Source organism: Embiotoca jacksoni, unplaced genomic scaffold, assembly GCF_022577435.1.
Source record: "Embiotoca jacksoni isolate LCO1_2020_lvr unplaced genomic scaffold, fEmbJac1.0.p SCAF_36, whole genome shotgun sequence".
In the NCBI taxonomy this organism is placed as follows: Eukaryota; Metazoa; Chordata; class Actinopteri; family Embiotocidae; genus Embiotoca; species Embiotoca jacksoni.
Window position 1 is genome coordinate 1576046 of NW_027185388.1, and position 27048 is coordinate 1603093.

The window sequence follows — 27048 nt, forward strand, 5'->3', positions numbered from 1 at the left end:
TTTTTTTTTTTTTTTTTTTTAATGAGGTTTGCGTCGGTGATGAAGGATGGGTCCAAATGGTCACACTGGTTGCAGCCGGTTATCAGCAGATGAAGTCTGTGTTGCTTGTGGTGATCAAACCAGCACGGTAGACCATTCAGTTCCAGCAGAACTGCCTCGTCTTCTGGGCACACACACACACACACACACACACACACACACACACACACACACACACACACACACACACACACACACACACACTGTGAAATTGTACTTGCTGTGGAGAAGTGGAAGTGGAGTGTCTATACACTAAAAGTTGAAACTCAAAAGCTTTCAACCCACTGAGAGTTAAACTCAAAGAGCAACTCGTTGCACTTATCAAAGGATTTCTTACTGTTAGCAGGCAACTGTCTACAAGAAGCTTTGTTCTTGATCTTCTCTCTTCAAACGAATTTAATAATGTCAGCAAGCCATACATACATAGTACATTCCAAGCTAAGCTAGATGTAAATTTGTGCCATAAACTGTCACTTAGTGGTTTAGAGAACATTGAAGTATTTATATTATTTCTGTTATATCTAAGTCATATTCATGATTAATATAATATTTTCATTATTTATTGGCGGTATAGTACGAAACCAAAGTTGTGACACACCTACTCATTTTCATAAATTTTACGACTGTAAAAAAAAATACTGAAGACATCCAAATTATAGAACTCCATGTTTGGATTCATGGAGTAACGGAAAAGATAATAAGAGAAATGCTCATGTTTTGATTACATTTGTTAAAACATAATATTTAAAAGTTATGTCATTAGGTATGAAAAATGACAGCAGCAATCAACTATGCTTAGTTATAATCTCTGAAATAGATATATGCACTTATAATACTCCTCATATCACCTTAGCATTACTGAAAGAATAAAAACAAAATCTTTAGCCTGAGCATCATAAAGGTTTCCTAATGTGAAAATAATTCCTGCAATAGTTCAGCTGGTGTGTGTTTACAAAAATAGTTTTCTGTCATTACCGCCAACCAGAGAATCAATTCTCAGCCATCATTTTAAAATTACAGTTCACACTGAGAACAGAGCCTTTAAACTTTGTAGATTCATTAATGGTAATCTCACCTCTTACTGCCAAATGAGCTTTATATTACCATGGAAATATCCCAGTCGCAATCTCTAACCAGCCCAATTATGTCTGCATGGCTTTAACTCTCTTCAGCTGCAACCTCCTGGCTACAGTGTGTTGCTTCGATGCTCTTCGTAATTGACCCAACATTGGTTGACTGACTGACTGACAGTATTCAGGCACACTGCAAGCACTATTGTGGAATATGGGATAAAGCAGAGTTTAGTTGTGCTCATTTAAAACTATATTTAAAGTCTTATTTTGCAAAAATGACCATTCGTGTATCTTCACTGATTCGCTGACTTACACTTCTACAAAGATGTGATCATTCTGACTACATTTTTTTTTTTTTGGGTATCATTCGGGGACAGTTTGCACTGTCCTAACTGCCCTGGAGCATATCAATAGCAGTGTTAACACCTGTGCAGTACTCCTCTCCCTCAGCATTCACGTTCATTTTTAGTTACGTGGGAAAGAGGTGAGCAAAACGATGGTAAGCGATGGACATTGTGTTTTCACTTAACTCTTTAACCCGATAAAGTGGTAGATACATTTACAGTATGTGATAGTCGGTGTGTTGGGATTAGCTATAACCGGAAATTATACACACCTCACAAAGAATCCAAAAGGAAGGCAGCTGTCACATTAGCAGTGTTAAAACCTTCAAAGCATACCAAACCTGAACAAGCCCGTCTTCAAACATCACAACAGGTTAGGCTTTTTGCAAATCGTTCCTCCTGTTCTTACTGGCGAGTAAGATATCATTTTGAAAGATATTCCATTGGAGGAGATGGTGGACAAAATGAAGGAAATCCTTTTCCTCTTTAAAAATGAATTTAACCAATTCTAGTCTGGCACCCTTTCCAGTTTTGGGACCCGTATAAAGTAGCAAATTAAAACGTATTGTTTAAAGCAAAAATAATACGAAACTAAAAAACATCTGCGAGTTGGATAGACTAAATAAAAGTGGACGTAGCTTCCAGATCTGAAAATTGAGGCTAATGCGGAAGCACCTTAAGCTTGCAATACCACAGAGTGCCACTAGAGGTTATCTCCAAACAGCCTCTGGCTCCATAGACTCTCATTCAACTTCTCTCACGAAATATGAAGTCAATAATTATTTTTTTTCCCCACAAGTAATTTTGGTGTTCTTGGCTAATGTCATTCATTCTCATTAGTTTTCTGGTGGTCCACCTGAAATTAAATTCCGTGATTAATTTGAAAATAAGCCTCAAAAAGCTGTGTTTCTGATGGTGTGTCTGTTTGATTGACAGGCCTGTGGTGCAGTCAGGCTGCGGCTATCGGTGGGCGGGACGAAGTATGGTAGGGTTTCCATTCAGATGGAGTGAGATCCAACGCTCTCACCCTAATGACTTGTGTAAATATGATCACTTCTGGTTCCAAAACCGCTCTGAACTACCAAGATGGCGACGGCCAAAATCCGAACTCGAGGCTTCGTAACGGCCGTTGACGAACAAATGGATGATGTCACTGTTGGTTCAAGACTGAAGTATTTCAACAACTATTGGATTATTTGCAGTAAAATACTCGTGGTCCTCACATGATGAACCTTTAGCACTGACTCTAGTGCCACCACGAGACTTAAGAAAGAAAGAACAAAATAAATTCAGTACAAACTTGATAACCATTGAAGGATTTGTCAATATATTGTTCAGCTGTTAAACATTATCAAGGTACACGTTTGAATTGGTCCAAAAATGTGTCATCTTAAGTTTGCGAACATTATATCTGCTAAACCTGAGCATGTTAGCATTGTCAATAAAAACGCAACAACAAAAAAAATCCATGAGGTGCTAAAGTCAGTATAGTCAGCTTCAGTATACAGTGTGTTTGTGTGTGTTTGTGTGTGTGTGTGTGTGTGTGTGTGTGTGTATGGAGGGAGGTGAGCTATATGATTTATGGGCCCTGTAAAGTTAAAGCAACACAAACAAGTGTGTCATGGTACATGGAGGGTGGGAAAACATCTCTTGTCAAAGCTGGCACCCGCAGCCGTGGAGCACTGGCCTCAGGTGCTGTGCCTGATGACTAACACACCAAGAACCTATTAGGAAGACAGACAGACAGACAGACAAACAACAACCGCGGCCAGAACAGACAGCCAGAGCCACATCACAAAGATGCCTCTGCCATCCAATCAGTGGAAGCGAAAATAGGCTCCAGCTCCTCACTTGAAGCATAAATATTGGGGAAAAGCAAATGATGGAATAAATAATTAAACCATGGTGAAAGATTAAATACCTCCTGCAAAATGTGTGGAGGTTTAGGAGTATGTAAAAGGAAAAAGTGGAGGAGATGCAGACAACAGCACTCTGTAAAAGCTTTCCGGGTTGTTTTGACTCATTCGTCTTGTTCCTCGTGGCCCCTCTGAAAACCCTGATCTTTTTTCACCCACCTCTTTTACTGTCACAGCGGCAGAGCTCACCGTCTCTCCTCCATTAACCATCCAACAACCTTCAAATGTTTCTCTTTTTTGTTTTGTCCAAATCACCAGCTTTCCTCGCAGCTCTGATTCTCCATCTTCTCCTTTTGTTTTTTGCTTCTTGCTTCTCATTCCCCTTTCCACCGTCTGTCCATCAGAGGTTTACCTAACCCGACTCTACGAATCCATTTGAGCGTCCTGGGGGAAAGCAAAAAAAAACCCAACAACAACATGTATTGTTGTTCAGCGGTAGATGGTACATTTTACTCAGGAAATTGTGTTCAAATTGTCGCAGTATCACCCGGAGCATGTCTGCTTCTGGCTCAGTCCTGCTCACAACAACAGAGTGTATATGTAGTCATTAACAAGGGTCTTAAAACCAAGCTCAGTGACTTTAGTCGCTGTGGCAACAGTTGACCGCAATTAAGGAGAGCTTTACTTCAACATTGTGTGAAGCAGCACAAGGTAGGAGTCCACAAGCGAGCAAAAATGACTTGGCACTATTTGTGACGCCACAATATCTAGAAGGTCTTACTGTTTTAGCTTGAACACATATTATAAAATGTGTTCAGCCAAATATAACAAATATCCATCACCTTGAAGCACTTCTTTTAATGCTGACACCAACAAGTCTCGAGCTTCACTGCCAGCCCAAAATGGAGTTTTAAAGCCCTTTCAACTGCTACCGTGCTCGCTGCTCCAGCTCTCAGAGTAACATAATAAGGGCTAAAAACACATATAACACTGATAAAGTTGCCTTCATTCGCTATAAGAGGTAGCCAAGTGTATCCAACACGGTTGTATTTCGACGACTGCTACTCTGCACCTGCAGTGTTACATATTCTAATTTTCCCTTTTTTGGGAAACTCTTGATGCATCGTTTTTCTCATCGCCCGTAGAGCATGCCCAGCATGCACGCACATGTCTCACCAGACACCAGGTTTAATATCTTTTGTGCACTGTGAAATACAAGAGACCTTCTTCTGGCAGTGGTCGGCTCAATCAGCACTTTGTGAACTCGAATGTAATAGAAGTTCATTTATATGTTAAAAGTCCCCACACTACAGCTTCAAAGTTGGCTAACATTAGCTGCCCCGAGCTGCTGCTCAGACTAGACAGATTAAAGCTGTATCAGCAAAAAAAAAAAAAAAAAAACCTGAGTGTGTTAAATTCAGGTGGGTTTTATTTCTCATGAATTCATGAGAGAAAGTGTTGTTTTCCACATTCAGAAACTGCCAGTGAGAGTCGTAGTAAATGATTAGTGCATCTAAAAATATACTCGTAGACACTAACATCATGTTCTTTTCAGTATGGGAGTGGAAAAGGCTGCATGTAACTGATAAGCTGTTTTCCTTCTGTTTTGGTGTTGCTCTTTTTATTAATATTGCTCATTTGTTTGCTGGCAGTCCAATAAGAGCCTGAGTTTTTGCCGAGTCAGCTGGAAACACTAATGTAGTCAGCAGCACAGGTATTGCAGAGATTATAGCTGACTTTTTTGTTTTCTTTTGCATTTTGCTGAATATTTGAACCATTACGATTCCTGCATAGCCAAAAAAAAAAAAATAATAAAAAAAATAAATAAAGCTCCTCTACAAATGTAGGCTTCTACTATTACCAATCAATATAGACCGAACATGATGAGAGAAGTGTGAAATTGCAAACACGGCTTTGAAATCATTTCATTTGGCTGTTTCAGGACTGTGAAATCTGAGATGTCTGCTGATATAATTTATGATTCGCCTCCACAGATGCTGCAGCCTTTGCTTGCCTATTACCGCATGTGCTGGTGTGGACATTAAGGTAAATCCATTCAGTATATGTGTGCTCTATCTGTTTACATACACAGTGTGCATCTGAGGGGTCCTCAGGTGTTCTAATGGGCAAACAAACACAGCGGTCTCTGTTTTTGTCACCTGCCACAACCTCTCGGGCCACTCTCTCTCTCTCTCTCTCTCCCTCGCTCTTTCCCTTTTATGCCGACATGCCAAATGCCTTGTCTGCCCATCCGTCATGCAGGGAGGCAGATGATTGGCCGCCTCGGACTGCTCCTCATAACAACAGCCTCTGCATGGTAACTGTTACTGAGGAGAGAAAATTACCAAACCCACCGAGATACAACTTGCTAAAAATAGCCGCCATCAAAAAAATCCCTGCTGCTTGTTACACCCCGTCTGTGTGAAGTGTGTTTGAGTGGTGTGTGTGTGTGTGTGTGTGTGTGTGTGTGTGTGTGTGTGTGTGTGTGTGTGTGTGAATGTGTATGGTGTATGGAGACAGACAGAAATATAGAGAAAGAGGGAGATATACCAATAGAGGGGGGGATATACATGACAGAGAGGATGATTGACTGACAGACCAACTGCCACTCTAAATGGCTGACTGATTGTATGATTGATTTACTTACCACCTCCTGTCTTCACTAAGTAAGTAGCATAAATCAGTGTCGCGGAGAGGAGCCACACTTTTAAAAGGCTCCACCGGGCCGTTGGGTGTTTTGGGGGCTATTTCACGAGATAAAGTTATCGACACAGTAGCTCGACCCGAAAACACGATGGCAACTCAACTTTAAAAATACATGAATTAAACTAAAGATTGTGTGTGTGTGTGTGTGTGTGTGTGTGTGTGTGTGTGTGACAGAGAACCCAGTGGCCATGAGCTCCTTTGAAGTGCTCATATTTACAGATATGACCCATGGGCCAATATTTTATTTAGGTACCTGATACTATGTTGAGCTGGAAGGAATGCTCAAACATGATATTTGTGTGTGTGTGTGTGTGTGTGTGTGTGTGTGTGTGTGTGTTCGTTCATGTGCATCCATGTGTATTTGTCTGTGTCCAAACTCAACAGCCTGGCTTTAAGCTTTTCTTGCTTTAGTTGCTTTCAGTGGCAGATACTGTAGGTATTAAGCTCCTAAAGCTGGTTTACTGTTGTAGAAAATAACTTAACCGTCCAGCTTTGAAGGCCAAAAAAATTATTAAATTGGAAGGAATACTTCCAGCTAAATTGTTATTTAAGGAGGGAGGGGGGGGGGGGTCATTCTGTACCAGTAAACAGCATTCTGTATCCCAATTTTTCTTTATTTTGCCGCATTGCAGAGTGCCCTGATAAAGATAAACTAAAATAAAAAAAATATTAAAAAAAATTGACCCGATGTCAGGGGAATGTGGGGTTGCAATGCAAGAATTGCAATTTATTACATCAGGTCGAAGAGATAATTTTTGAGAGTTTAAGTTCACTATTTTCCTTTTTTATTTTTTTTCCCTCTTTAAGACACAGCGACAAACAGTCATAGTAACAAACAGCAAGAGGGAAATCTACACACAAAAGAGACTTTTCTTTTTAAGTTTGGAGTTTGCTTTTCCTTTTTCCTGCAGTCAGGTCCTTAGTGTCTTTTTGTGCTGTTGCAATGATCTCTTTCGCAGTTCAAGGAAGCCTTGAAAACTTCATCTAAACAGGCTGCCAATAAAATAGGCCTCTTCAAATGAAGTATTTCATACTAACAATTTCCTACTCCACTCCACCCCCCCACTCCCCCCCGCCTCCCAGGGGATGGTGGGGGGGCAGGGGGGGTGGACACACATACAAGCGTGCACAAACACGTTTTGTCAGCACAATATCAATACATATTGGCATGCCGCTGTTGTGTCCTCCCGTCCCTGCTATATTCCCTCTTCTCTGAAAAAAAAAAACAAAAAAAACTGCAGCATATTTTGCCAGCTGGAAGCCTTAGTGATTATTTAACTGCTCTGGGCTTAGCTTGGCAGCCCGCGAAGGGAGGATGAGGGAGGAGAGGAGACGAAAAGAGGGAGGAGAAGAGAGGAATTAGCAAGGGATGAGGGGTGTGTGTGTGTGTGTGTGTGTGTGTGTGTGTGTGTGTGTGTGCGTGCGTGCACGTGCGTGCGTGCGTGTATATGTATGTATGTGTGTGTGTTTGTGTGTACACGCATGTGTGTGCATATGTTTGTGGATGCTCTAAAAGCATTAATGTGCGAAAATTCACTAAGAGCGTCCCTGAGCCGATTTTAGAGTGTCAGATCCGCTTCCCGGCCGTGTGCATGCAAGTCCTCCTTCAATTGGGAGATGTGAACAGTGAATCCGGCTACATGGATCAGTCCCTAAAATGCTGGATTCTTTTATTTCTTTTTTCTTTTTCTTTTCCTCTCTCTAGAAGCTCCCAAACATCATTTCCACCACCTCTCTAGTTCACACGTCCTGGAGGATAATACAACAAATAATTAGCAGAGATGCTGTTGTAGTGGAGAGAGAGACGAGTCAGAAGATACATGGAAAAATCCTCTCAATTTGATGAGAATAGCAACAACTCAAGTCTTCCAAAACTAAAATTATACCATAATCCCCAAACTGATTTCCAGTTTCTGGGTGCAGGGTACACTATTGATGTGTTATTGCTTCACCACCATCGTAGAGCAATTTATATTCGTGATTGGAATGATGTTTTGATCTGAAATGATGTTGCCAATGTACACAGTTGGAGTTGGAGTTAACAATTAATGCAGTGGAGACCATTCAGAAAAAAGTAATAGCTGTGACTGATAACGCGTGAAGATAAAATATCTCTAATATCAGAAGAAGAATTCACTTATTAAATGGAAAAATGCTCCACTAAAGAAAGCCTTGTTTATTGAGAAACACTAATTCTCCTGCTCATACTGATTTGATTAACAGGCTCACCGAGGGCAGTTTTAATAACTCTTCAACATTTAAAAGAGAAGGACAGGCTGGAATTTGAAGTGCACATACATTTAGTTGACTTTTTAATGCCATAAAGGAATTGACCATTTCTCCAGATACTGAATGTTTTTTTGTCCATCTAATCATTAATTTTCAAGGGTGAGATAGTTCGAAGCCGCCGTGTCTTTACTAAGTGCAGAATTAGAATTGAATTTGGATTGAAAGGTGGGAGTTAAAACTGTGTTTGTATTGACGGAAACTTCAGGTGTTTGAATTGACCTTGAAGTGGGACAAATCAAATATTGGCCATAAAGTCCAATTAGGTCCTAAAATGTGTGTTCTGCACAAGTCATTATTTTTCTGTGCGCTGCCAAACACACCTCCTGCTCCGGAAATATGTCTTTCTGATTGATTGGAAGTATATCTGATGTCAGGAAGTATATTTAATCAAGTGCTGTACTTAAACACATTCTTAAGGTGCCGATACCTTTTCGTTTTAATTATGCATTTCCGTTTTCAGATCTTTTTCTTTACTGCACTTCAAAGGTATTTATTGCCCTTCTCACTCTGCCACAGTGATTTGAGGAATTTAAAATGCATTGCAGATTCACCACTGTGGTATTGCTGCTTTTACTCAAGTTAAAAAATCTTGTTTACTTCCTTCACCACTGAAAATTAAGAGCTTACGTGCTGTACTCTTTTTCACAGCATCATTTTTTAGATGTTGGAGTTTGAGATTGGATATTGAGACATTCCACTCAAGTTGATATTCTGGTTTTAGTTGTTATGCAGCCATGCTGTTGATAAGCTTTCGGATACTCACCGTCTCAGCTGAGGTTGTCAGTTTTGACAACTTTGGGTCCAGATGAATGGAGATGAGATTTCTACAGCCATGCTTCACAGTTGGAATGTGGTTCTTATCCTGAAAAGATGTTTTTGGTCTGCACCAAACACGACTGCTGTTACTGTGGCCAAACAAATCAATCTTTCATTCGTTTGTCCTTGAGCAATTCACTACAGAAGGTCTGTTTTTTTTAAATATTTTTACTTCATGTCCATTGTCCAACTACTTTTACAATGATGGTCTTTTTGGACAGCAAATATTTTTCCTTGGGATGCCTCTGAAGCAGGTCATCTCTTTCTGATTGTAGACTCTCACACTTTGACACCAACAAGTGCAAGAATTGTCATGAAATTAAAAAAAAAACATTTTTTTTAGGGAAACTTCTTTTTACTCTACTCTTGCGCTGAATTTGCTGGAGCAGCCAGTGTTGGACAAATTGGCAGTCGTTTGAAATCTACATCACTCGTAAGTGATTTTTTTTTTTTTTCCTTTCAACGGAATGATTCATTTCAAATAATGTAGAGATCTTTTTTTGATGATCTTTTGCCAGACATTTACAACCTTTTTTTTCCTGATGGCCTTGGAGAACAGTTTAGATCTTGGCATGATGGCACTCACCTCTTCAACAGCAAAGAGAACACTAGACACGAGATATCTGACGTTTCAATAAGACTAGTTTTACATTTGTCAGTGTGACTTCAAAATAGCGAATTTCCAGAGAGGATGAAAATGTTTGCTTGTTCACATATGTTAAAGAAAGCCTATAATGTCCACTTTACTCATTTTTTTTCCCTGATTGCATGCCGTGTAGGTTAAACAGCTGTGGATGTAACGGTCATCAGTGTGCTACTAATCAGCAATACTTTGGTAAATAAAGTGGGCAGAATATGTCTCGCAACCTTCAGCATAGGATAATATCCATCAAAGCATTTTGCTTTGTTTTTATACTTAAAGGTCATAATGTGTCAATTCTCTTTATTTATCTTAATAAAACATAAAATGCAAGCACATGCACACAAGTCATGTAGCAGAAAAAAAAAAAAAAAAAAAGAGACAGTAGGCACTATTCTGCAAATAAAATGTTGCTGAATTATAGCTTTTGCACCGCCAGGAATATGAGTGAGTGTGTGCATATGTGTCGGGTTGAGCTATTCCTGCGAGGACCGCCTGCTGAAATCCCTTTGTTCTCGTGGGTTTATTCTGGATTGGGAGGACGTTGCATTGGCCGGTCCTCACAGTGACCCGTCGCAGCTGATTTTAGGGTTATGGTGAGCCTCAAAAGGAATGAATGCTCTCGTGTTCCCAAACGTAACAAAACACAACCGCATGTGTTTATTTTTCCATGCATGGGTGTGTATGCCCGTGTCTGAAGATTGAAAAGCAGTAAATATAACTTTTTAACCTCAGTGGGAATGTCTGTAAGTACCTTCTTGCTGATTCAGGACCACTGAGTAAAGATGTTGTTATTGTCTGCGTTCTGAGTATGTTGGCAGCTGCGCACGTGTGTGTGTGTGTGTGTGTGTGTGTGTGTGTGTGTGTGTGTGTGTGTGTGTGTGTGTGTGTGTGTGTGTGGTTTGTGTATTTGTGTCAGAACAGCCTCAGTGGAGCTCAGGCTTTGAACTCTGCAGCTCGGGCTGCATTTGTGACACGCATGCATGCATTTTTTTTTTTGTGTACATGTGTACACATAGGGGTCTGACTAAAAACAGTGAGTATTCCTGTGACACACATAAACATGAGTGTTTATGCTTCAGCGAAGCATTTAACAAACTACACAGGAAAATGTGACTATGCTGAATCAACAATGTGCAGATAGAAGTCCCATCTCTCCCTCTGTCGTTGGATTTCTTTGCTCCTTCTGCCTCAAAAGCCTCTTTCACATTGAAAATCACTCACAATTGAATTTCCTTCGCCATATACTCTAATTACACGAAGCTGCGATAAGTGCACTCTTTTGCAATATAATGACTTTCTCTTTAAGGTCAGTGGTCACCATTATAATTTAATGTCATGTAACTATGAGGCTCTTGTATATACAGATCACATCCTGATGACCATATTATAGAATATACCCATAACGTTATTATAGAATCCATGACTGAACTTTATGACCCAGGCACTATTCAAAGCGAATTTGTTCTCGGCAGCACAAAAAAAAAAAAAAGACCAAGCACTTAATTCTACTATGAAGTGAGTATCTGCGTATAGACAGTCAGGCATACAGATGAAAAGTTACACCGTCACACAGGGACAGAGATGAACACATCAACACTTCATTTAAATCTGGGCACTCATTTGATTCCTTTCCGCATCATCCATTCTTTTTTTTTTTCTTCTTCTTCTTTGCTTCCAGCTTTTTAATGAGTGTCTTCATTCTGCATGTTACTGTCTGACGCTCGGCTCCAAGCGACAGATATCTTTACACTCCAGTACACATTATGGAGCCAACGCCCTGTGTCCTCATTCTCTCCCGTTCCTCACTTTCTCAGGCGGTCGCCGAGTCTTTGTCCGTCCAATTTGCGAAGCACTTTAAGTGATGCCGCCTCCCGCCAGTGTTCAGTGTTTCCCGTTTGCGCCCCTCTTCTGACGCCCACTCCACCTTCTCTCATGTCTCTTCTCAGCCCACACTTTGTCTTAATTTAACCCATCTCCAAGGTTTCTCTTTGTACTTTGTGGCTCTGTAAGTTCACGGTGGTGAGTTTTAAAGTTTTCTGTGTTTGTCAAACTTTCTTTACACAAGCTTTCAACTCCTGAATGTGGCAAAAAAACACATCAAAAATGATTTGCAAGGTAGAAAAACATTGACTACTTTCTCTCTTTCCAGCAGGATTATAGTACAAATGCCATAGTGAGGCTTCCTCGCTCAGGTTACCATTATCATTGTTATTTTCTTACTCTGCAGTTCTTAAAGATGTCTGGAAAGATCAACAGAAACAGAAGCCTGACTTCAGACGTAAGTAGCAGATTCATCTGACAACACAAGTCTCCACTTCTCAAAGGAAAACACACATCGCAAAGCAAATCAGAACGTATCGCCCGGTCTGAAATTACAAATGTGGTGAGAAATAAAAGGATAAGATAAAATATCCATCGGGTTTTTCTTGTCTCCAAGCACTTTTTGCAAAAAGTTGGAGAAGTCAAAATTTTGAGGCAAACAAACTTCATACTTTTAAATGAGGTGGTTTAACAAGTTTGAGCAACATACAGATTGTACATCATCACAACTCATTTTTACTTCTGCTAAGTTTACCATTAGTAAAGTAAATCAAATATGTATGCTGTATCCACTTGGTGCACAAATGAGTTTGGATTCCTTCTATTTTTATCTTCGGTTATGCCGAGCGTCATACTTCGTCACTTTTTTTTTTGTGCAATACTTTACTTGATTTTAGCATCTCTGCTCTTTGTGCTCCTCGACAATGAAATTTGTTTAAAATGCATGCTGCGAGGTACAAGGTAAACAATCCATTGGATCTGCACCCCGATTCGGATCCGCTCCACAATTGAATAGGTTCCTTCTTTGGTCCACGCTACACCCTTCCACCAACTTTAAAAAAAAATCAGGATAATAGTTTTTCTGTAATCCCGCTGACAAACAGGAAAAACAAACCGACAATAATGGAGGTAGAAACAGAAATTAATTTCATATAACTTTTTGAGATTTTACAATACAAAGGATAAAGTGAACAAAAATGGCTTTCCAGTTCACAGAATTATTCTATTTGATAAATCACATGAAGATTTAAAAATATCAGGATTGAATCACTTTTAATGTGGAAAAAAAAGACTCGATAAATTTATGGGCACATAATTTCAGTTTCTAGGACAATAACAGCTTGTAATTTGTTCATATGCCAAATAGTTTTAAAGTGTTCTTTGTATTTGTACATTTCCCTTCTGTTTATCAAAGAACAAAACTGCCATGTGCTCTGAAGAATAATTCAAATACTTTTCTCAAGATTGATTGGGATTTATTGAACTCAGGTTGTCTAAAAAAAAAACAACAACTCTTAAAGCAGTTTTAATCAATATTTAGTATGTTAACAATGAATGAACCCCTGAACAAAACCCTGTTTGACCATCTTATACGATGTCGACTTAAGAGTTGGGAAATACTGTCATGAGTTGGGAGACGAGTTTTAGCCCGGTGTTACCAAACCAAACTTCCCTGTGTGAATATATGAGTCTCGTAACACTCGAAAGAGAATCGTTCCAGTTGTTGCACCCTAATGGCCGTAGACCCTCGGTTCACTTTGAAACTATTGGAACAGCCTTTAATCAGTCGGCGTTGACCACCGCATGCCCCAAAAACTACATTCAGGAAGAAAAAAAAAGGTTTGATTTCAATGTAATTGCAGTGAGCCTCCTTCCCCGGTTGCTGATTGTTCTGCCCGTCGAACTGGCTGAGCAAACATTAACCTGAACAGGCTTTTCCAGACTGTAATCACAGCGAAGAAAACTGATGCTGCGAGCAATAATTTGGGAACACCTGGCTAGCCAAGTTTTTGGACACCTGACAAATTTCAGTTCAATATTTACTCTCCTTTTTCCTGTTTCACTCTCTGCCAACCCTTGACAAAAAAAATACCTGCCTGAACTGCCAGATGTTCAACTTTCTTCAGCAGCTTGTTGCTAATTTTGTCTGTTGTGTTTGTTGCCAGGCAGGTTGTGTTTAACCGGGCAGAAGACTTTGTTGTTGTTGTTGTTTTTTTCATTCGATCATTTAATACGAGTAAAAATAATGATGTATTTTTAGTTTATCATTGCCTTACTGTTATAGCTACTGTTTTATCCTCCTCTGTTATGTGCTACCCCCTACTGTTATTCTTCCCCTCTCTTCTTCGTTTATTAGTCAGTCAGGAGGGGGGTGGGGGTGGGGTTTGTGTGGGTGGGGGTGGGGGTGGGGGGTCAGTTTGGTCTCCCCTTTCCTCCATTCCTTATTTCCTGCTCTCTAACTTGCTCCCACCTGCCGTTCCCTTTGTTTTTATGTCTCTCTTCCCCCACTTGCTTATTTCCTTCTTTACTTCCCGTTCGTCTCGCTGGAGCCGTCTTACCTCACTTAGACGTATTCTCTCTTTGTCCCCGTGTCTTTCTCTCTTCCTGTCTCGCTGAACTCCTTCACCTACACCCTTACCGGCACCCACAATCCTAATTTGTTTCTTCACTCAATTCGTGCCCCCGTCACCCCCATCTCCCCGCTCCCTCTACACACACATTCGTGCGCATACACTTCTCTCTGTTGTGTCGATTAGTCAGAATTGAAGGCCTGGAGTCTCTCGCTGATGGACACGTTTGTCTGCTCAGCAATCTGCTGCGCCGGAAGGAAGCGCACACACGTATAACCAAACCCATGCATGTATGCGCGCGCACGCACACACACACACACACACACACACACACACACACACACACACACAAACACAATCTGTCAATATGTGCCCATGTTGAGGAAGAGCCCACCATCACTAATGCCTGAGGTAACCTACTTTTGTTAGCGGGGTTGTGATTCATAGGGTTGCACACACTCACGCTCGCACGCAGGCCTGCACACGGAGACGCACACAGCATATAGATCAATATACAGCACAGCTGGTAGCGAGTTCAGACGCAGACGGTCTTATCCCTGAAATCTTGTTTCTCAGTAATAGCTCAATGAAAAAAATGTCTCTGGCTGGTGTCTGGAAAAACGGCTGTCAAAAAACATCACATCTATTAACGTTCCAAACTTAAACATTAAAAACTTTCCTCCACAAAGACTTAAAAGCTCAAATGTATTTGCATAAGCTCTGTGTATTAAAGGAGGGGAAATTGCACGCCGAAACACGAGGTGATGAAAATTCTATTTGATTTTTGAAATGGTCGACAAATATTTGTTGGTAGAGAAGAGAAAAATAATTAAACCATTAAAACACTGGAAGGCTTCAATAACACACAAACATTACAGTCCCAAAGTATTTAAGTAAACTAATAATAAAGGAATTATGAAATAGATTATCATCCACAAGACACTTTTTGTAATGTGGAGGAAAATCGTCAGAAGATTTATTGAAGTAATATCCAAATCTTAAGTTAGAAATTAGAGTTTCAAATTCTTCTTCCCCTAAAGTCTGCTTTTAAACCAAAATGGGCTCTTTTTTTTTGGCCAAATAACATATTATGCTATAACGTAGTTGTTGGCAGTCATCTCCCCCCTCAGACAATCCCACATCCCCACATTTAAACCTAAATTATTACTTGGCATCAAAATGAAGAGATAGTTTTAACGGCAAGAGCTAAAATCTGCTGGTGAATTCAAAGTTACCTGAATAGTAACTTGATTTAGAAAGTTATTCCTTAAACAAAGACATATCACCCTTTGGAGAGCAAAAGGACTGACAGTCTTTTCATCTCTGTTCAGCTCTTGCTGACATCAGCTAAAAAAAGACACTGCTAACACTGACTCTGCAGGGCTTCCGATTAGAGAAACTCCTAAAAATGTAGGGTGAGGATTATGATTTTATGCCAGCTGATGAATCCAATAAATAGGACCAGAAGTATAACTTGACTATGACGGTAGGTCATCAGCTCAACTGCAGAACAATGCAACCAGACAAAGCCAATGCTTTCACCATCGTACTGTTACTTCGTATTAGTGGAGCTGCCAGTTTTGACAGGTGTCAGTAATTGACAAGTGTTTTGGGTTTATTTTCGTGTATACTGTTTAAAAAGCCTAACCGGGGTTTTCTCTTCCACTAGAACATTTAGGTGCAGCACCCAAGTGTTTTTCCACACCACTTAACCCATTATAGCTTCGCTATAAGTTTTGTTTCATGGTTGATTATTATTTTGAAGGCATTTGTACATGAATACTAATGATTATAGCCCAAAATGATGTGAAAATGCACAATTCTCAGTCAAATAACTGCTCATCACCAGCTACTGTTACCAGGAGTAGAAAAGACCTCCATAAAACCCTGCTAACCTCTGAAATGAACTTAAAAGATAAAGTCAAGATGTTATTGCCTTAAAGGTAAAACATAAATAAATAAAAAAAGGCTATGAATGGTGTTCAACACCACAAAGTGACATTAAATTTGGACATATTTATGTTCAACTGTGAACTATTCAACACTCATGATTGTTTATTTTATAATGTCTCAGTCTAATGTTCAACACTGTGGGGCTCCATAGCAACAGTACAGTGCTGTTGGTCCCTCCATTCCCTTCTGAGGATTCTTTTCTGACTCTAAAAAAAAACAAAAAAAAACCAGGACTCTTTGCAGAAGTCTGAAGGGTCTGGCAACAAGTCATTTGAGACACATTATTATACCATCCTATACCTACTCAATTTTACATTTGAGAAAGAATCTATTGCCGCAGCAACTGCAAGCACGAGTGACTGATGAGGCGAGATGGGAGACTTTTTCGAGAGCTCCCACCGTGCGTTGATGGGCCCGTGATATCTCTCAGGAGTCTGCATTTGCGGTGCAGCTGACTAGTTGAAATAATACACATGAAACAGGTGTGCTCCAGCCGTTTCCTATTGACGAGCTTCCTCGTCGCTTTTTCTCATGAAAGTCAGTTTTGGGTGGAGATGATTTGGAATTGTGAAATAAAGCAGGGGTGGAGGGGGGTGGAGGGGGGTGGGGGGTGAGGGAAGTGGGAAATCAAACACCCTGGCTGTGGGTGATGAACGTCTGCTGCGGTTGTACGTCTCTTCCAGACCGTCCCGAGAGGACAGTGAGGAGGGATGAGAGGAGTAGCGGGAGGAAGAGGAGGTTTGTCTGAATCAACATGTTTTTTAAGAGGGATGCGAGAAACTGGGACAGTGGTGGCATCGCTGATGTCCCTGGGCTCAGCGCGCTACAAACACAGGACACACACACACACACACACACACAGATACAAGTGTGAACAAACACACATTTACACGCAAAGAGATTCTCGTGCCCTTGGGGAGCCCCGCTTTCAAAGTGCTTTCAAATTGTGCTGTGTGAAATCTCCATACATTATAGTCAGAATTTATATAAAAAGGCTGTATTTGCATAAATGTAGTCACATTGGGGACTAAACGCAGCAGAAAGAATATTCAAGTGGCTTGACTCGTTAGTCCGTCTGACACACTCGCGCGCGCGCGCACACACACACACACATGCATCTAGATGAAGACATATAAACACATATAGAAACACTCTTTGCATATATGATCACGTATTCCCATCCGCACAATTCCATGGGTACAAGTAGAAGGAAAATTGCCGGGCTCACACACGTGAACATAACATGGTGACAAACTAATTTGATTGGCGTCTGAGTGTTTGAAGAGTGATCCCAGGTCAAAATCAGTCCTATTAGGTGCTTGATTGCATTAAATATGCAAATGAGGCCCAGCTGGTGCCAATCCCGTCACACCTGTGGGTCCTCGAGGTCCTGCAGAGACAAAACCAGAGGTGTAATTTTAATGATGTTCTCAAATATGAAGGAGACTCAGTCATTACAGTTAATCTACAAACATGTGTTGTTGGTTTTTTTTTTTAAGTACATTAGCGTGCTAATTTTAGTGGAGAGAGCCTCTGAAGGTGTTTTATCTTAACGAGATGGATTTAAAGCCATAAACGGAGTTTGCTTGAAAATTAACGGTTGATGGGGTTCCACGTGGTTTTAAGGTGGGCAGTTTTGAAAGAGTAGAAACCACTCATGCATTTCAAAATATGCATATGAATAAAATGTCTCACATTTGGGAACAAATCACGTGTGTGCGTGTGCGAGCCAAAAGGAATAGTTGTGTATGGCCATTTCCTCTATCAATTTCTGTTGCATTTTTTTGTCATATATCTATGTGTATGTATAGATATACACACACACACACACACACACACACACACACACACACAAGACGTACAGTAAAGTGAGAAAAGGGCAGTTCATTTGTAGTCATCAGTGCTACACAGTTAGTGGCTCCCATTCCTGCTTCTATGTATGACCTTGATCACCTGTGTAACCTTATGTGGGTTATGAAAATGCTTTATTAAGAAATGAGAAATGGATGGATCTAGTATGACAACATAAATAAGTATAGAGTCCTATTGTCGCAGAAAAGTGCACAAATAAAATCTGTAAAATACAAGCATATACTAAAAAAAAAAATCGCTAAGATGCTTTGAAGTCGAGCAAGTAAAAGCTGTTCACAAATATAATTAACATTTCTATAACACAGGCACAGAATATACATGTATATCTGTATTTTCTCACTGGTTACGATTAAAATAAAGAACAATATTGTGGTAGGTTGGAATTCATATCACAGATTGATAGTACTGACATACATCATTTATTTGTCTATCTGTAGCCATATAAGTGTAATATTGCAGACGTTTAGCATTGGCATGGTACATACAGCACCTGAATAAGTGTCTTTTCCAATAAATTAAATAATCTTTGTAAGTCAGATGTTCGTAACCTTCTATTTGTTTGATTGAAACTTTTGATGTTTTTGTTTTTGTGTATTTTTGATCTACGTGACCGTCCATTGTGTTTTTTTTCTGCCAGGTGAAATCATGTTACTCTTAAGGATTTCTGTGTAACGCGATCATTACATTACATTACATTTCATTTAGCTGACGCTGTTATCCGAAGCGATTTACAATACACGGTCTATCTATTGTACAATAAGTACATTTCAACCCATGAGGGTACAAATTCAGAACAACAACAGTAAAAAAAGTACAATTTTCTTCAAGATAGCCAAACTACAAAGTGCTATAAGTAAGTGCCATTTTAAGTGCTACTATTCAAGGTAAAGTCTGAAGAGGTGTGGTTTTAGTTTAGTTTAGCGATCACACATTGACGTAAAAAGCATGAATAACTAATTTAATGAGTATTTGGATTTGGCATTCAGAAATGTCGGGTGCACACAATGAATTATGTAGATCCGTTCTGAAGAGAAAACGACTCTGTTTCACTACGTGAGGCCTACATCCCCTCGTACAATCATATCATCAGCTCGGCACCAGCCAGGCTTGAAATGGAAAGCCCGGTTTCCTTCCTCTCCTCCATTCTTTTTAGATGTGTTGTATGGGTCTGCTTAGAGTGAGTGTGAAATGAGCTGAGCTCAAGTGGTTTTGCTGGGGCAGTTATACCTGAACCAGAGAGGGGAAAATGAATGGCTTGGTGTTTTACTCCAGTGGCTGGAAATAGGAAATTCTGTTTGGACATGGAGAAGAAGGAGGAGTTGTATTCAGACGAGCGCCTATTTGAAGGGAATGTACGATAAAAGAAAATGATATGTGACGTGACATCTATGTCTTCCGGTGCGCCGTCCCCTCGGGGGTAATCTCGTTTTCCACAGGTTGTGTATACAGAGCTGTTCTGTTTCGTCCTCCGCACGGCTTCATACCTCAGAAGCCTTTTGCCTTTTACTTCTTAATTTTAGTCATTTTTTGTCCTTGATTTGAGTTTTTTTTTTAGCTTCTAAGGTGGATAAATGTCCGTAAAAGTTTCCTTTTTTGTTGTTGTTGGTTTTGCATTTATTGTTATTTCCTACTTTGTGATGTAGCCTTCGGACGAAGATAATACAGTCAGTCATCCTCATGATTATTTTGTAACTATTTCACATACAGTGCCTTTAGCAGAAGGAGAATGCGATCCTCGTCCTACTTGAAAGACCACGGGAATCGAGTTGACGTATCGATGTGATAAACGATCGGGAGTCTGCACAGGGTGTTTTAGTTTGAAAATAGATTTCATTTAGGATATCACTAGTTTTCATGTTCTTCAAAACAGAAAGGAAACAAGTAAACAAACCAAACAATTTTTTAGGCTTTATATATAGCTCTTACCAATTTCCCTTTGCAACAATAGTAAGAACATAATCAAAGTGACTATTATAATCCCAATTCCACTTTGAATTAGTGTATTAGCTTAATTTTAACATTCACAGTCACAACAAATATAAATTAAGCTGCATCACAGTTACCTCAGTAAGTTTTTTTTTTTTTTTTTTCAAGTGCCATATCCAATTTGTAGGATTCAATGCAGCTCTGTTATTTCAGCCCTGTAGACTTCACAGGCTGTAGTGTTGCTTTCATTTTTTTTTAACCATATTTCCACACATTTTTGTCTCACAAATGCCACATAGAAGAGGACACCTATGCATCCAGCCACAATTGTGCTCTCTGTTTATGACAGTTGATGTTGAACAAAAGATCAGGCTATAAAAAAAGTCAGTATCGCCGTTTTGTAAAAAAAAAATGCCTTGTTGGGTCTGATTCAGATCGGGACATCCCTGATCTAATTCCAGGGCTACGGTCAGTCCAGACATTTCACTTTAAAAGACAAATGTCAACTTCAACCTAGTGCCAGAGGTCAAATCACTGGATCACCTGAATCATCTTCTGGGGGGGCCACAAATGTCTGTGCAGCACTTTCGTGGAAATGCATTCAATTTTAAAGATACTGTACTCTGAACCAACGAGATGAGAGCCTGGTAGAGCTGCTCCCTATAAGCTAACCTGATGCACCAAATGGTTTGTTACACCGGACCATCTGAGAAGTGGACCGGCAGGCACTTTAAAAACATACCTGCCAGGTGATTGGATGAAACATCTGTTTGTCAACGTGTATCTTAGGCTAACTCCTGCTAGTCAGATCATTTGATGTTTTTTGAACGAACACGGTGATGTTACCTAAGCCACGCCCACAGCTGCCAGTAGGGCCTCATAGGATACTGACCGGTTCACTTAAAACACGACGAGATGGACTCTTGTGTGAACTCGTGAATCCAACTGGCCTCGCAAGTTTAGTTTGAAGACATCAACTTCATCAAATGCTTCTTTAGAGGCACGAATGTTTCTTGCATGAAGAAATAGAAATGGAAGGTTAGGTTAGGTTAGGTGAGGTAGTTACTTTATTAAAAAGATTAAAAAGAGAATTTATCACAGAAAGTAGTAAATGAACAGAGATGCATATGAGCATAATTATAGAACATATTGCATCCAAGAATCTCTCGCCCGGAGCCGAGCCATGTACTTTCAAAGGTCAGACTGATCTGAGGGCAGCATTTTAACTGGTTGGCACCAGATGTAAACAAACAGTGGAGCGGCCACTCAATATGGAGCCGGTACTTTGATTTAGCTGATGAATATTTTGTGCTCGACTATGCACTTTAATGACTCACAATGAATGTAAATTGACAAATGAAGGGTTTTGTTTGTCGAGTTGGAAAAAAAAAAAAACGCAAAAAGTTCTGCAATAAACAATGGGCATATGTATGTGGGAGCTGACTACAGAGAATGTGGATGTCTCAGCCGGTCGGAGCTGAAATAATAAGACAGAAAATGAAGTGAACTACAGCAACCCGGCAGATTCTGTGCAACGTATAATTGTGTACTGCCTTTGTCTGCTCTAAACCTGATTAAACAGTTATAACCAAATTCCAGTGGAAAATGGAAAGGAAACCACCCAAATGCACGATACATTTTATTTAACCTTTTTGAAAGAAACAAGGGAACAATTGTCCCCGGCACGAAGCTACATACCAGCTGTAACTCAATAAATGTTATAAACTCATTCACATGGCTTTGAAACATCCACAGCTTCACCAACAGCCTGCATCCATAAACACTTCAGAATGTTAGTATGGAGGGAGACGCATTTAAATATAAAAAGGAGATTTTATATAGTTATGATAAATAGGGATTTTAACTGAGAATACGAACAAATTATGTTTAATTAGTAGAAGCTGTCGCAGAAATAGTGTTTACTTTCCTGGATTTTTATTATGTGCAAGTAATATACTTTAAAAAAAAAAGAAAAAAAAAAGCTACAAAAACAGACCTATGCTATATTAGTACATTTAAAGAAAATATTCTGCGATTTGTCAACCTCGATTGTGTCTTTTAATAACTGTAGCTGTAACTTTGTACTCTGTTCATATTTATTATAGATTTATTTAAAGAGGAAAGAAAAGTAAGTCTGGCCAAGAAACATTAACTATTGAGGCCAGCAGCCTTTTTTTTTTCCCCTGTAAAGATGATAAAGTATAGTCTCGAATCACCAGACCCAAATTCACTTCATGCATATGTGAGTTTTTCTACGCTCTGTTGACATTAGAGCAGCTTTTAACCGACCACCGTACGAAGTATGTCGTGCACCAGCACTCACCATACTGTAACCAACAGAGACTTTGAGACCCAATGTGAGCAGAGCAAACGCCCTGTCATTAAATGTCCATTTCGGACTTTGCAGACCCCTTGCTTCATTTCCCCAATTCATCTAGTCCTACCACACCGCTGCCATCGTTAGAGCTACATGTTGAAACAAATGCTTGACTCCAATGTCGTTGCCTTAAGCACCTTGTCCTTGATCGGTCTGAACCTTCAGGAGAAACAGACTCCCAGTCACAGCGAAGACTGAATCGGTATGCAGTCGGTGAGGAGAGCCAGGTGACACGATGCAACCAAAACTTGGATTTGTTCGCACAAATCATCAGTTTACCGACAGCCTAAATGCTCGCAGACCACAGACTATATATAAAAGAGTTCGTAGCTTCTGAGGCCTGAAAAAATGAGGCTGACGCAGACGAGCCTTTAAGCTGCAATACCACCGAGCGCCACCAGAGTTTTGGCTCCGAAAAGGTTCCAGCTGCATAGACTCCCATTCAACTTCTCTCATGAAATCCGAAGGCAATACATTTTTTCCACCAGTAATTATGATGATTGTTATCTTATTAGTTTTCTGGCGGTCTATCTGAAAATAATCCCGTCATTGATTCGAAAATAGGCCTGAAGAAAGCCATGTATCTGCTTGATTGACAGGGCTGCGGTGCAATCAGGTTTCCGCTATCAGTGGGTGGGACGTAGTTTCAAGGTGCAAAATGGCGCCGGCCAGTAGCCAAATTCGAGGCCTCATAACGACTGTTCACAAACCATTGGGTGATGTCACTGTTGGTTGCCGCTTGGTGCAGACCGACAGGGAGCTGCCCGCGGCCACGGATCCATAGATTTAGCCACTGTAGTAGTTACAATGCAGTTACTGCTACAATCAGTTTTGAGGAGGTTCGTTCTCGTTCCTGATGTCATCGCACTGGCTCAAAATCAAATGCATCAACCCTGATTTGCTTCTGCCTGATATTTCTGCTCTATAGCAAGGATATTTAATGTCCCATATGTGCTGGCACTCTGCAGATAAGTGTGTGTGTATGTATGTATGTGTGTGTGTGTGTGGTCAGTGAGGTGATGTAGGGGTCTGTCCTGGAGGTCTAAAGGGGATGCAGGTGGCACACTCAGCCATCTGCCACGCCATCGTATTAGGACGGTATCTCACCACCTGCTCGGTTCTAATTCAAAACACACACACACACACACACACACACACACACACACACACACACACACACAAATCCACCCACGCAGATGCACACGCTGCCACACACAGATGTACACAAACACACAGAAGCCTGGAGGGGTTAGAGATGAAATATCCTTCTCATCAGCCTTACGCTCAGACCTGGAGGTCCAGACCTGGAGACCGTGACCATACATCTGACCACATGACCCTGGGATACACATGCACACCCCCGCCCACACACACACACACACACAAAACAGTTCTGTTCTTTATGTCTCTGTGTTTCTTCTTTTTTTACTCTCCGTATCTAAAGCCATGCTCTGGCTTATGTGTTCTAAATGTGCACATTTGAATATAACTGCTTTAAAGAGAATAAAAACATTTTCCGCTATTTCTAACCACCTCATTCTTGGCCTCTATATACCACACAGATAACAAACGGCATCAAATCCTGACATGTGGGTGCATATTTGTGGGCGTATGGTTGTGTGCCACCACAATGTCACCGTATTTACCAGATCAAAAGTACAATGAGGAAATAGGTCAACCAGAAACCCCTTAGTGCCAATTTAGAGACTGATGAAAGGGGTGTAGGAAGGCATATATTATTATAAACCTTATTAAACGGGCCCAGCGTCTGTCCCAGAGGCTGGAGCGATGATGCTGTAAAAAACGTTAATCGATGTGGTCGTAATATGTGCTACGGTGCTCATGCATGTGATGATAAGTAGCCGAGATGCTGACACATTTGGGGTTTAGGTGTATTTTATGCTCCCTTCTATTATAGTAGTTTGTCTTTAATGGTCCCCGACAGCCGCCCCCCCCTCTGCATTCAGCACATCGTTGTAAGACTGCAGATGAACATGTTTATGGAGGAAAAATCTATTTTCTGTTTTTGTGCTCATTGTGCTGGAATTGTTTTTCAGGGCTTCGTCTGATAGACTTTGTACATCCTCGAAAACATTTGCAGCATTTAGTGAACTTCAGACGTAGTTGTGTGGCGCTAACTAACATTTCGGTGCACTTACTTGTTCCTCTGTGTAACTTGTCCACTCACGCTAATGACTTCCAACCCCAGAGAAAGAGGTCTGGACTTGCAATCAATGTTAGGCACACAGTAATGGAATATTAATGAAGCAAGTGGAAACACAACAACAATGAACAATGGGCCGTGTTTATGGAGCTTTTGTTTTGCTTATGTCACTGATATAGAAAAACAAAAGAAAGAAATGCATTTCTAAAATGGCACCACAGATGTTTATTAAAGTCAGCCAGGAGTGAATATCATTTTTCTTCTGATACCCTAAGGGTCTGTTTAATGGATGAATTCTGATTTCAAATAAGAGCTACACATTTGAATGCCAACACTTAACGCTGCAACCTCCAGGGGCTGCTAGTGGGGTGTTGGACTGTTTCGTCCTGTTGCACATACAAAATGATTGTTTTCCAACCTACGTCTACATTTATTATCTGATCTAGTTTTTATTTGTTTGATGTTAAGTTTGTCTCCCGCACATACTTGCAGATGATAGTTTAATCACATTTAATATACGAGGCAAACATGTCTTCATTATAGTGCTTGTTATATTTATATATTTCATATATGAATAGCAGCTCATCAGAGACAGTTTACAGAAATAGAGTAAGAGGAACCGTCACAATTGCTCCATGCCTGGTCGTATTATCATATTAATAGATAGAATAATAGAAAAATAGAAATACGTCATCGCTTGTCATCAAATCTGTCATGTCAGAACTAATCTTTATATGTTTTTAGGCAATATTAAGCTGTGTTTGCGTTAAAATAAAAACGTTGTAAAGTAGCAAACACAGCTTTTTTTTCTTTGTGCAATGTTGTGATTTTAATTTGGCTAATCTTTAAAGCTCCCTCAGATTTTGTTCTTGGTCGATTTAGCGACAGCCACGTTTAGTGGTGGTATTTTGCATCTGCAGTTTAAATCCACTGGTTAGTAAAATGATGTTGACTCGGTTTGAATCAGTGGCAAGACTGGCACACTCCATTATTAACAGTGACATTAAAAGAGCATAAATACATTGAAATGTTTAAGCTGGAAAAAAAATACAACCATTATTAATGTCAAACTGTTTTTCTCATTACTCTTTAACATTTGTGCTTGTAAATTTTTTTCTGCTCACTCACTGAGTCATTATTTGTGTGACTATTATTCAATTTTGGGCTCCGTTTTTACTTATTTATTTCCTCTTTTTCTAAAAAGCAAATTCCCCGCGGGGATCAATAACAGTTTTTTTGATTCTGATTTTACACATCGTTGCTTCCAAACTGCAAAACATGTTTAAAAAGGCCTGATTCAGTGTATTTAATTCTCGGCCAAAGAATCGGATCTAATTTTAAAAGAATGGGAAGCTTGTGATATCTAGTATTCAATCAGACCTATTCACTCTTATCAATAAATGATCTGGTTCATTTAATCAGTAGTTTAACTGATTCTGTTTTGCACAATTTCCTGCTTTCTGGTGAAGAGGAACAGTTTCTGCAGACATTCATGAGCTGAATGAAAGCATGGTTTGTTGCTCTCTTTTGATCAGTAAAAAAAAAAAAAAACCTACATAGCTGTGTCTGACTATCATGTGAGCTTCCTGTTGTTGAAAATTTAATTTAAACTGACTATTACAGACCTAAATTAATGGCCCGCTGTGTTTAATCCCACTGAGGAGCTGCAGCAAAGTGGTTTGTCTGTAATAAAGCTAGTGAGTTTGTGCTATGCATGATTGGGAATCATAGTGAAGGACATTTTAATAAGGCCTGGTTTGGAAAACAGCCTGCAGGAGATTTTCAAGAGTTTATAATGTAATATTACTGTAATGCACTTCTAATATTTTACAGACCAAGTGCTCTCATCATCATGCAGAAATGCATTTTTTTGATCTAAAACCCAGATATTTTTTTTACAAGGAGTTGCCAAAAGCATCTCTTCTGACAATAACACTATTGAGGTTTATGGGGCACACTGATATTTTGAGTGACAGGATTAAAACTAGTGGGTAGACCTTATTTTTAGAAATGTGAAGCCACAGCCGATGGCCATGAAAAAAATGAAAAAAAGAAGGAAACTGGGGTGATAATTTCAGTTCGCTGTTCAATTTGTCTGCTAGGGTGAGCTTGGATACTGTATTTATTTTCAACACTTGTGTTTTAGCCAGCACAGTGTGGGCTGCGTTGGCTTAGGGGTTACAACGGGAGCTGGCATTGCACAGTGACATTGCACATTGTCAGAAAGTCAAAAACCTAATATGTAGAGACTCTGTGTGGCTACGTGGGGACGTGTTTATTCATACGGATGAGAAATGAATACAGTAACATATTGTAATTTTTGCGGTCCGACCTGTTATTTCTTTTGCACATCTGTAGAGAAGTGCCTGTTTAAACGTATGCAAATATTACAGTATACAATACATAAGGTATATAACAGTTGTGATACTTAGAAGATGAAAAATGTACATACAAATTCTCCCCTCAACAAATTGTATTCAACTGTTTTAGATTAAAAAAAAAAACACCAGACTATTTTACATTGAGTCAAAATGGGCTCCGTGTCCATCAGGTACAACATTACAACACCACATAGCTTCCATTTGGATTTATGTTTCTA